This window comes from Dasypus novemcinctus, chromosome 23 (genome assembly GCF_030445035.2).
Source record: "Dasypus novemcinctus isolate mDasNov1 chromosome 23, mDasNov1.1.hap2, whole genome shotgun sequence".
Lineage (NCBI taxonomy): Eukaryota > Metazoa > Chordata > Mammalia > Cingulata > Dasypodidae > Dasypus > Dasypus novemcinctus.
In genome coordinates, this window is record NC_080695.1 from 11,864,039 (window position 1) to 11,876,606 (window position 12,568).

A 12,568-nucleotide genomic window follows, 5' to 3' on the forward strand; every position below is an offset into this window, starting at 1 on the left:
ACCAAGGCACATAATATTCAGATGCCAAATGCCAAAGAAAAGAGAAAATTCTGAACCAGCAAGGGAAAAGCAAAACATCACATAAAATGGGTATGCAGTAAGGCTTAGTGCAAATTTCTCTTCAGAAACCCTAGAGGCAAGAAGGCAGCGGTATGAAGTAATTAAGGTACTAAAAGAAAAAACTACCCACCAAACATTCTTTGCCTGGCAAAACTGACCTTCAAATAGGACAGTGAGCTTAAAATATTCACAGATAAACAGAAACTAGAGAGTTTGTAAACAAGAATCCACATCTACAGGAAACACTAAAGGGAGTTCTGCAGCCAGAAAAGAAAAGAGAGGACAGATGTTTGGAGGAGGGTATAGAAGTGAAGACTATTAGAACGGGTAACCAAAAAGGTAAATAGATGGACAAAAATAAAATACAATATATGGAAGTCAAAAGACAAAATGGCTGAAGTAATGTTTCTTTATAGTAATAACATTGGATGTTAACAGATTAAACTCACCAACCAAAAGACACAGACTGAATGAATGGATAAGAAAAGATGAGCCATTCATATGCTGTCAGCAGGAGACTCACCTTAGACCCAAGGAAGCAAAAAGACTAAAGTGAAAGGTAGGAAAAAGATATTTCATGCAAACAATAAACAAAAGAGAACAGGGGTAGCTATACTGGTGTCAGATAAAACAGACTTTAAACACAAAAAACTGATGAGATTCAGAAGGCTATTATATATTGATAGACAATCTACCAGGAAGGAGAAACAATCATAAATATTTCTGCATCTAATCAGGGTGCCCCAAAATACATGAGGTAAACTGGCAAAACTAAAAGGAGGAATAGGAATAGACATCTCTACAATAATAGTTGGAGACTTCAACATGCCACTCACATTAATAGATGAACAATTATACAGAAGCACAACAAGGGAACAGAACTTGAACAAGCTGGACCTGACAGAACAATGCACCCCAAATCAGCAGATTATATATTCTTCTCAAGTGCTCATGGATCTTTCTCCAGGATAGACCACAATACAGCTCTCAATAAATGTAAGAGATTGAAATTATACAAAGCACCTTCAGTGACCAAACAGAATGAAGCTGGAAATCAATAACAGGTGGGAAAGGGGGAAATATGCAAATATATGGAGGCTAAACAATACATTCAGTGGGTCAAAGAAGAAATTGCTAGAGAAATTAGTAGATATCTCGTGACAAATGAAAACAAGAACACAACTTATCAAAACTTATGGGATACAATGAAGGCAGTGCTGAAAGGGAAATTTATAGCTCTAAATACCTATACTGAAAAAGAAGAAAGAGCTGAAATCAAAATTCTAACAGAACAACTGGAAACCAGGAAATGAAGAGGAAATCAATCCCAAAGCAAGCAGAAAGAAAGAAATAAAGATTAGAGCAGAAATAAATGAAATTGAGAGGAAAAAAAGAAAATCAACAAAACTAAAAGCTGGTTCTTTGAAAAAATCAATAAAATTGACAAACCCCAGCAAGACTAACAAAAAAAGAGAGGAAAAGATGCAAATAAATAAACTCTGGCATGAAAGTGGGACATTACGACTGACCCCACAGAAATAAAAAAGGATCACACGAGGAGATTAGAGAAACTATGCAATTTAGACAACCTAGTAAAATGGCCAAATGCCTAAAAATGCACAACCTATATTGACTGTACAGGAAATACAGCAATCCAACAAACCATTGACATCACAACATCACAAGAAAGAGATTGAATCAATCATCAAAAGTCTCCCAACAAAGAAAAATCCAGGATCAGATGGCTTCATAGGTAAATTTTACCAAACATTTTAAGAAGAATTAATACCAATCCTGTTTAAATTCTTCCAAAAAGTGAAAAGGAAGGAAAATTACTCAATACATACAATGAAGCCAACATCATCCTAATACCAAAGCCACATAAAGATACTACAAAAGAAATTTACAGACCAGTCTTTCCAATGAACACAGATGCAAAAATTCTCAAAAAAATACAAATCAAATCCATCACTATATAAAAATTATTATACGGCCCAATCAAGTTGGTTTTATTCCTGGTATGCAAGGGTAGCTCAACATGTGAAAATCAATTTACGTAATACACGACATTAACAAATCAAAGGGAAAAAAAACCACATGATCACAGAGATTAATGTAGAAAAGGCATTTGACAACATTCACCATCTACTCTTTTTTTTTTTTTAAGGGGGGTGGGAATTGAACCCTGGGCTTGTATGTGAGAAGCTGGCACTCAACCACTGAGCCACACCAGCTCCCGGATTGTTTTTTCATTTGTTTGCTTGCTTGGTTTTTTTTTGTTTAGGAGGCACCAGGAACTGAACCCAGGACGTCTCATGTGGGAAGCAGGCACTCAACACTTAAGCCACATCCACTCCCCCAGCATCCATTCTTGATAAAAAAGCCTTCAAAAGATAGGTACAGAAGGAAAGTTCCTCAACATAACAAAGGGCATATATGAAAACTGCACAGCCAACATCATAACAATGGAGAGGTTGAAAGCTTTCCCTCTAAAAGCAGGAAAAAGACAGGATGCCTACTGTCACCACTGTTATTCAATGTTGTGCTAGAAGTTCTAGCTAGAGCAATATGGCAAGTAAAAGAAATAAAAGACATACAAATTGGAAGAGAGGAAGTACAACTCTCACTCTTCACTAATAACTTGACCCTATGTTTAGAAAAGCACGAATATCTACAACAAAGCTATTAGAGTTAAAAATGAGTTCAGCAAAGTGGCAGGATACAAGAACAACATGCAAAAATCAGCAATTTTTATACACTAGAATAAGCAAGTTGAGCAGGAAATCAAGAAAAAAAAATTCTATTTATAATAGCAACATAAAGACTCAAATATCTAGGAATTAATTTAACCAGGAATGTAAAGGATCTGTATTTAGGAAACTATAAAACTGTATCTGCTAAAAGAAGTCAAAGACTTAAACAAATGGAAGGATGGAAGATGTCAATTCTACCCAAATTGATTCATACATTCAATGAAATACCAATAAATTACCAAATTTATTTGGAAAAGAAAGTGGTCCCAAAGAGTCAGAAGCATTCTAAAAAAGAAAGTGAAATTGGAGAACTCACTCTTCCTGACCTTGAAGTGTATTATAAAGCTACAGTGGTCAAAACAGCATGGTGTTGTCATAAAGAGACACACTGATCAGTGGAACTGAATTGAGAGTTCAGAAATAGATTCTTACCTCTACGGTCAATAATTTTGATAAGACTACCAAGTTCACTTTTCTGGGACAGAACAGTCTCTTCAACAAATAGTGCTGGAGAACTGGATATCCATAACCCAAAGAATGAAAGAGGATCCATATCTCACTCCCTACACAAGAATCAACTCAACACTAGAAGATAATGTTGGGATGTATCTACAAGACCTTGTGGTAGATGGGGGTCTCTTAAACTTTACATCCAAAGCATAAGCAACAAAAGAAAAACAAGATAAGTGGCACCTCCTCAAAATTAAACACTTCTGTACCTCAAAGTATTTTGTGAAGAGGGTAAAAAGGCAGCCTACTCAGAGAAAATATTAGGAAATCACTTATCTGATAAAGATTATTTTTTAATGTTGACCTGCCTATATTTAAAATTTGGGGGGAAAAAATTGAGCAAAATTAAGCTCTTTTATTTATTTTTTCCACTCTAATCCATATTTTATTCTTCCATCCTGAGGACCCTGGGATGGCAATGCCCACTCTACCTCTAAATTGAGAGAGGGCTTAGATCCCATATGGCTGATGGATGGGATTCTCCTGCTTGCAGCTGTAGATTCTCTCGGTTTCTTGGTGTGGTTGTTGACCATCCTCCCCTCCTTGTTAGCTGATCTGGGTAAGTCCTATGAACTAGAGAGTAGATGTTGCAACTCTGCTGAGGCTCAGGGCCCAGCTAAGGATTTTATATCCATCATATAAAAAGACATTCTACAACTCAAAAATAAAGATAAATGACCTAATTTTAAAATGGGCAAAAGACCTGAACAGACATTTTTCTAAAGAAAAAATAGAAATGGCCAAAAATAAAAGAAAAATGTTCAACATCACTGGCTACTAGGGAAATGCAAATCAAACTTAAAATGAGATATCATTTTACACCAACTAGAATGGCCACTATTAACAAAACAGAAAACTACAAGTGTTAGGATGTGGAGAGACAGGAACATTTATACGCTGTTAGTAGGAATATAGAATGGTACAGTCACTTGAACATCTGGTTGGTGGTTCCTAAGAAAGTTAGATATAGACCTAGAAGAGGCACTACTGGGTATATACGCAGAAGAACTGAGAGCAGTGACACAAACAGACATCTGCACACCCATGTTCAGAGCAACATTATTTTTTTTAACAAATTGTTTTTATATATTAATAAAGCATACAATTCATCCAAAAGGTACAATCAATGGTGTATTAGCCAGGGTTCTCTAGGAAATAGAATCAACAAGAGATATCTGTCAATAGTAAGAGATTTTATCAGAGTCTCTCACGTGACCGTGGGGATGCACAAGTCCAGGTTCCGCAGGCAGGCTGCAACCAGGGGCTCCGATGAAAGTTCAGTGAAGGCACTTGATGAGTTCTGGGAGATGCTGGCTGTCCAAAGATATACTGGGAAATTCTCCCTAAATGCTGAAATCACTTCCCCTTTCAATGCATTCAACTGATTGGATAAAGAGTCACTCTTTGCTGATGGCAATCTCCCTGACTGGATGTAACTGTAATCAGTTATCTATTCAGAAAAGTCAGTGGTGACTAAAGTCCACAAATGCCCTTGTATTACAACTAGCCCAGTGCTTGCCTGACCAAACAACTGGGCACAATCACCTGGCCGAGTTGACACATTAGCCTAACCATCACAAATGGTATTTGGTATAATTACATAGTTTGTGCACTTATCAGTTCAATCATTATTAGAGCATTTTCATTATTTCAATAATAATAAACAACAACAAAAAAAACCCAGACAAACAAACAAGAAAATTCTTCACCTCTCAATCTCTCTAGTGACATTATTCACAATCACCCAAAACTGGGAACAACCCAGGTGTCCATCAACTGATAATGGGTAAACAAACTGTGGTCTATACATATGATGGAATATTATGCAGCTGTAAGAAGAAGTGAAGTTGTGAAGCATATGACAGGGAGGGTGAACATGGAAGTCATTATGTTGAGTGAAGCAAGCCAGACACAAAAGGGCAAATATTGTATGATTTCACTATCATGAACTAAATAAGAAAAGAAAACTCATGGAGTCTGTAGAAAGAATATAAGTCTAAGTCACCAGAGAATAGAATGTGGTTAGAGAATGAAAAGCTGAGGTTTAACCTATGTAGAATTGGTAAAAAGTTGTCTCTAAATGTTTGTAAATGAATAGAAATGGTAAAAGCACATCATAGGATTTGTAATTAGTAGTGCTAACATTTGAGTATGATAGTGGTATGTTTTTTCACATTTTTTTTTTTTAGTAATGAAAATGCTCTAATATTTATTGAAGTGATGAATGTACAACTTGGTGATTATACCAAATGCCACTGATTGTATACTTTGGATAAATTACATGGTTTATGAACAAAGAAATAATAAGGTGGACTGGGGAAAAATACATCAAATGAAAGATATGGACTATAGTTAGTAGTAATACTTTAACGACGCACTTTCATAATTTCTTACAAATGTTTCACGACAATACATGGTATTTGTGGTAGGGCGATGTATGGGACGCACTTTCATAATTTCTTACAAATGTTTCACGACAATACATGGTATTTGTGGTAGGGTGATGTATGGGAGCCTTGTATGATGTTATGCATGTTTGTTTTGTAAGTTCACAACTTTTACTATACATTTATTGTTTACGTTTGTTCACGTAGGAAGGATATACTTCAATAAGCTGTTTTTAAAATGAATGTAAGACTAGCAAACTAAATTCACCAGCACATTAAAAGAACACACCAGGGAGTGGATGTGGCTCAAGCGGTTTAGCACCTGCTTCCCACATGGGAGTCCCAGGTTTGGTCCCCAGTGCCTCCTAAAAACAAACAAACAAACAAAAAACAACAACAAGCAAACAAATGAAAAAACCAGTTCAGGGGAGCAAATGTGGATCACTAGTTGACCACCGGCTTCCCACATTCAAAGTCTGTGGTTCAATCCCTGGCCAAGGCACCTGAAAAAAAAAAAGGAAAAGAACACAACATGATCAAGTGGGATTTATCCCAGGTATGCAAGGGTGGATCAGCATAAGAAAATCACGTAATATAATGCATTAACAGAATAAAGGGGGAAAAACCACATGATCGTCTAATTGACACAAAATAGGCATTTGACAAAATCCAGCACCCCTCCTTGATAATAAACCCTTAAAAACTAAGAATTGAAGATAACTTCCCCAACATGATAAAGGGCAGTTTATAAAAAGCCCACCATTAACATCATACTCAATGATGAAAGACTGAAAGCTTTCCCTTAGAAAATGATGCCCCCATCACCAGTTTTAGTCAACATTGTACTAGAAGTTCTAACCAGTGTAACTAGGTAAGAAAAATAAATAAAAGCTATCCAAATTGGACAGGAAGAAGTAAAACTCCCCCTATTTCCTGATGACATGATCCTATATACAGAAAATCCTGAAAAATCCACAACTATACTTCCTGATCTTAAATCTTAGTACAATGTCAAAATAATCAAAACAGCGTGGCACTGGCACAAGGACATATTGACCAAAGGAACAGAATCAGATTTCATAAATAAAATTCCACCATCTATGGCAAATATAGCAAATATCTCACCTATATTTGCACACTGATGTTCACAGCAGCATTATGCACAATTGCAAAAAACAAAAACAAAAACAGAAGAGACCCAAATGACCATCAACAGATGAGTGGATAAATAAAATGTATACACACAAGAGAATATTACCCAGCCATAAAAGGGAATGTAGTCCTGATACATGCAACAATATAAGCCTTGATGACATCATGTTGAGTGAAATAAGCCATACACAAAAGAATATTGTTTAATCTAACTGCATGAAACAATTTGAATAACGAAGTTCATAGAATCAGAATCAAGAATACAGGTTACCAGGAGATGGTGTGGTGGTAGGAAATAGGGAGGCAGGTCTTAAAATGTACAGAGATTTTATTTGGGTTGATGGAAGTTTCAGTAATGGATGGTGGTAATGGTAACACAACACTGTGAACATAATCAACAGTACTAAGTTACTTGTTTAAGAGTTATTAAATTATCAATTGCAAAAATTGCACCACATCAATGCAAGGTGTTCATAAGGTGGTATATGGGAATCCTGTATTTTATGCATGTTACTCTGTAAACCCTCAAATTCTCTAATTAAAAAAAAAAAAACACACCCACAAGTGTAGGGTATATAGAAGGAAAACCCTTTCCAAGACCTGAAGGCCGGGAGGGAGAAGGCTACACCAGCCAGCAGCTCACTCCTCAGCAGGAAAGAGCTTGACACCCAGATGGCAATCACAATCTGCTTCAAAGGAATGTTAAATGCTTGAACCCATTATTTTACTATTCTGGGACTTACACAATTCCCCCCAAATGTACGCACTCGCTGTTAATCATTTACTAGGCTATGTGCACGCTCGAGCTGCTCTATGCATTAGCTAAACCCCTGTATAAGGTCTAGCCCTATATAATCTTTGTTTCCCTGCTAAGCAGCATGGTAATTATCCAACCGGCTATCATCAGGACTTACAAATAACAAATGGCATGACTGCTGCTGGCCTTCCATGTGGTTTCCTTGGAATATCAAAAGTATTTGGTTGCCCTTCTGGGGCTCAACCCCCAGCATTACAACTGGCATAGTCAGCAGGACATTCCAGAGAATCCCATCGGGGATAAGGTGTTTGAAAGCATGTCAGCCATTCTAGATACTGTACATGGCGGAGTCTGCGGGGGGAATCCCAGGGCGGCTGTGCATATCTAGGTGGTACAAGCTTGCCCAGCTGGTAGCCAGATACTGTAGGGGAGACCCGAAAGTACATGGGGGCGTCTGTGGGGGAAACCCCCAGGGTAGCCATGCACATTGATGTGGAATGAGCTTGCCCAGCTGCTAAACACTTGGGGACCTGTGAGGGAGCTGGGGAGTACCCCTACACTCACTGGATTAGTGCAGTTAGAAACGAGAGTAGAGGGAACTTTCATTAAGAAGAAAGCGCAACGTGCGGTGGCTGCAGCCATTGCATGGTCCTTCCTCCTTGACTTGAGTGATAGTACAAACAAGCAGTTAATAGCTAAAGCCAGGGCAGGCGACTGGAGGAGGAAGTAAGGTAGGAATGGGATCTCTGACTAGTACATACAGATCAGCAGGAAGATTTAACTGAAAAACTGGAGGAAGCACAAGAGCAGATGCAAACAACAGTCTATTGATATGCTCAGGTTAGAGGAAAAAAGAATTACCACTAGAAAGGAATTTGCAGACTTCTACCTCTGCCTTAGTGACAGGTTTCTCTACTAGATAAGGACACAGTAATTCAGACATAGAAACTACAGAGAAATCTTTAAATCTTGTTAAACCACTTGTGCAAAAGAAGGCTAAATCACAGATAAAACATCCCACACAAGCAGAAGTGCTAAATAAGGCACTTGTCAGTGAAACCATGCTTGTAAGAAAACATTCTGCTAATGAGTTAACTAAGATAAGGAAAACATTTCTGGCAGCAACGCTGCAAACCCCCTGCCACATGAAAGGGAAAATAGGAAAACTTAGCAACATTAATGTTCTCTGTTTTGTTTCCATGATAATTCTAATTAGGCCTAAACAGCCACGTTAAAAAAAATTTTAGTGCTGTTAAAGTTTAGTAATCTTTTGAGCAGATCAACCCTAGTTTAGAAAAATAGAAAAATGCTAGCAGCTTTTGTACACCTGTAATTAAAGTATATTATAAAACTAAAAGCCCATAATACTTGTGTATACTGCAGAAAAGTTTAAATGGGCTGTTACTTTGACAACGTTTTATTTTTATCAGAATTTTTACCAAGGTATTAAAAGGAACTTTCAGTTTAAAATCAGTAACTTACCCCTGAACTTCAGCCTGTCTAAGTATACTCCTGAAAAGCAGCAATCCAAAATATATGTGTTAAATGTCTGTCTGTCTAACTGCTAAATTATTGCTTAACTACAGTTATATAGTATGTCTATTCCTGGTTACTGATTACTAACAAAAGTGTTTCCAAGAACAAGCTTGAATATAATAGGCAACATGGATTCCAGAACTTAATTAAGCAGTAAAAATCAGAGATGTGAAATGATGGAGAACTTGGGAGACAGCCATACCAAAGGAGTAAGAATTACGAGTCATATTAGTGAGTTTTATGTTTCTGTTGGTGTGTCTTAACTTTTTGTGTTTGTCTGTTTGTTCAGTGTATATTTTGATACCTTCAGATGGTAATATAAATTAACAAATGAAAATTCTTAAAACAACTCTATTCAAATGGCCAAAAAATTTAAATAAGTGCTAATACTGATAAATAAGTATGGATACTAACAAAATTAACATTATATGTGTTAATTCTTTAAGATGATGAAAATTGTAAGTTTTGACTAATGAAATTACTGCAATCTCTTTTTGGAAAAAAAAAATTGTTTTTGCCTAAATTGAAATGAATAGTTTTTTTCTTCACAGAACAGAATGAGGGATATGAGACTTAAATGGATATAGAAAGAAGTAAAAGGTTTGTGGAAGTGCCGTTATGATAAGTTTATTTAAGGGTGTGTGTTTTGTCCTAAGATAAGATGGCTGGTTTTCATAAAATCAGGATGCAAGTACGTAGGACAAAACTTCAATGCATATGGCAAGTTGTAGAAGGTATTGTAGGAGGTAGCATTACATAATGGAATATGTTTTGTGAAAGTGAAATTTGTCTTGAGATGAAGAGTAACCAGTCTAGGGGTTTATATGGCAAGTTTGTAAAAGGATTTTCCAGACTGAAAGATTACAATGTAAATGGCTAATTCCAGGAAGTCATTATTAATATAGAAACTGACTTGATGTTGACAACAAAAAGTAACTTTCTAACAGGAAAACCCATCAGAGACCACCTCAATCTGCATATTAAAGTGGCGTTAGGGATAAGGTCATCTTGATTCCATTGGGAATCTAAAATATGGAGAAAGCGGTTCCTGTACTGCTGAAATAAAATACCTATCAATTAATGTAATCATGGTAAAGGTGTAAAAGTGAAAAGTAAAGTAATGAGATGGTTGAGTTCATTTGATATAAGTTGGATGAAAAGTGTTTAGAACTGTTACAAAATTAAAAGGGATTTTTTAACCCTCTTTTAATAAAGTTGTATGAGTAAAATGTTCATAATATTTAAAGATTGTATAAAATTCCCCCAAATTTAACAATGTTTCTGCACAATATTAGACAAAAGTAAAAGGTTGTAAATCATGCTTTCAATTATTTTAAAAAGTGGTATGTGTCGGGAAGCGGATGTGGCTCAACTGATAGAGCATCCGTCTACCACATGGGAGGTCCAGGGTTCAAACCCCAGGCCTCCTGATCCATGTGGAGCTGGCCCACGTGCAGTGCTGATGTGCGCAAGGAGTGCCCCTGCCACGCAGGGGTGTCCCCCGCGTAGGGGAGCCCCACATGCAGAGGAGTGAGCCCCGCATGGAGAGCCACCCCACATGAAAAAAAGCACAGCCTGCCCAGAAGTGGCACCACACACACAGAGAGCCGACGCAGCAAGATGACGCAACAAAAAGAGACAGATTCCTGGTGCTGCTGACAAGAATCCAAGTGGACACAGAAGAATGCACAGTGAATGGACATAGAGAGAAGATAATGGGAGGGGCGGGGGTAAGGAGAAAGAAATAAAAAATAAATCTTATAAAAAAAAAAAGTGGTATGCGTCACAGAAACAAACTTTTCACCTGAAAATCAAGAGGCAGACGCTTTGGCTCTTATTCATCTGACCCACCTCACCTCCACTAAAGAAGCAGCTCTACGGCTGCAGAAAGAGTATGGCCACTGGGGTTGCCAGGAGTGGTGCATAACAGTAGGTTTTTGTAAATTAAAGTAACACCAGTGTTGTATGCAGCAGTCACAAATATTACTGGTTTGTTGCAAGAAATTGGTACACGGTCATGTCACTATCACTTTGGTTTTTTTGTTTTTTTGTTTTTTTTAAGATTTTTTTTTTTAATTCTTCTCCCCTCCCCCGGTTGTCTGTTTTCTGTGTCTTTTATGCTGCGTCTTGTTTCTTTGTCAGCTTCTGTTGTCGTCAGCGGCATGGGAAGTGTGTGCGGCGCCATTCCTCGGCAGGCTGCTCCCTCCTTCGCGCTGGGCGGCTCTCCTTATGGGCGCACTCCTTGCGCGTTTGGGCTCCCCTACGCGGGGAACACCCCTGCGTGGCAGGGCACTCCTTGTGCGCATCAGCACTGCGCATGGACCAGCTCCACACGGGTCAAGGAGGCCCGGGGTTTGAACCGCGGACCTCCCATGTGGTAGACGGACGCCCTAACCACTGGGCCAAAGTCCGGTTCCCTATCACTTTGTTTTAGATATTTACTAATGCTTTTTTTTTAAGATTTTATTTATTTATTTAATTCCCCCCCCCACCCGGTTGTCTGTTCTCTGTGTCTATTTGCTGCGTCTTGTTTCTTTGTCCGCTTCTGTTGTCGTCAGCGGCACGGGAAGTGTGGGCGGCGCCATTCCTGGGCAGGCTGCACTTTTCTTTCGCGCTGGGTGGCTCTCCTTATGGGCGCACTCCTTGCGCGTGGGGCTCCCCCACGCGGGGGACACCCTTGCGTGGCACGGCACTCCTTGCGCGCATCAGCACTGCGCATGGCCAGCTCCACACGGGGTCAAGGAGGCCTGGGGTTTTGAACCACGGACCTCCCATGTGGTAGACGGACGCCCTAACCACTGGGCCAAGTCCGTTTCCCTACTAATGCTTTCTTTACTGTCTACTTTGACAAGACAAGCCAGCCTGCATTCACCTTCCTGTGAGAAGGTCAACAGTGAACTTTTACGGTGATTTCCCAAGGCTACGTGCATAGCCCAACCATGTGCCCTGGCCAGGGTGGCAAAGGATCTGGCTGGGTGGAAGAACCCTTTTGATTATATTGATGATATTATGTTAACCAGTAATTCTCTTTTCAGAAATAAAAGAAGCATCAGAGACAATGATACCTTATCTTAAGAGCCTGGGATAGGCAAACAATTGCGACAAGCCGCAGCGCTGTCCAACTCTCAAGTGTCGTTGGGTACAGTGTTCTCCCACACCACGGGCTCCACAACAAGCAATGGCCTTTCAGGGGCTGCTGGGGCACTGAAGGCCCTTCAGTCCTCACTCGCTCAGATATTAAAACCACCTATGTGCTCATCAGAAAAGGCTGTGCGTGGAAATGAGAAGACACCCCCTGAAGGCTGCTTTTAAAAACGCAGAGAGAGCAATAACAGAGGCTCATGCATTAAGGGGGTGAACCCTGACCTACCCTGTGAACTGTCAGCACCAGTATTGACTTCAGGTGGGGTATA

General features: G+C 38.9%; 1 long non-coding RNA gene across 1 annotated transcript in view; it reads right to left on the reverse strand.

Moving 5' to 3' along the window:
* Positions 1–4,370: 4,370 nt before the first annotated feature.
* The window catches only part of LOC131275461 (uncharacterized), a 36,195-nt gene continuing 27,997 nt past the window's right edge, over positions 4,371–12,568 (reverse strand). Inside the window, exon 3 of the long non-coding RNA XR_009182908.2 lies at positions 4,371–6,213. This is a non-coding gene — a long non-coding RNA (uncharacterized lncRNA). The remainder of the gene's footprint in view (positions 6,214–12,568) is intronic.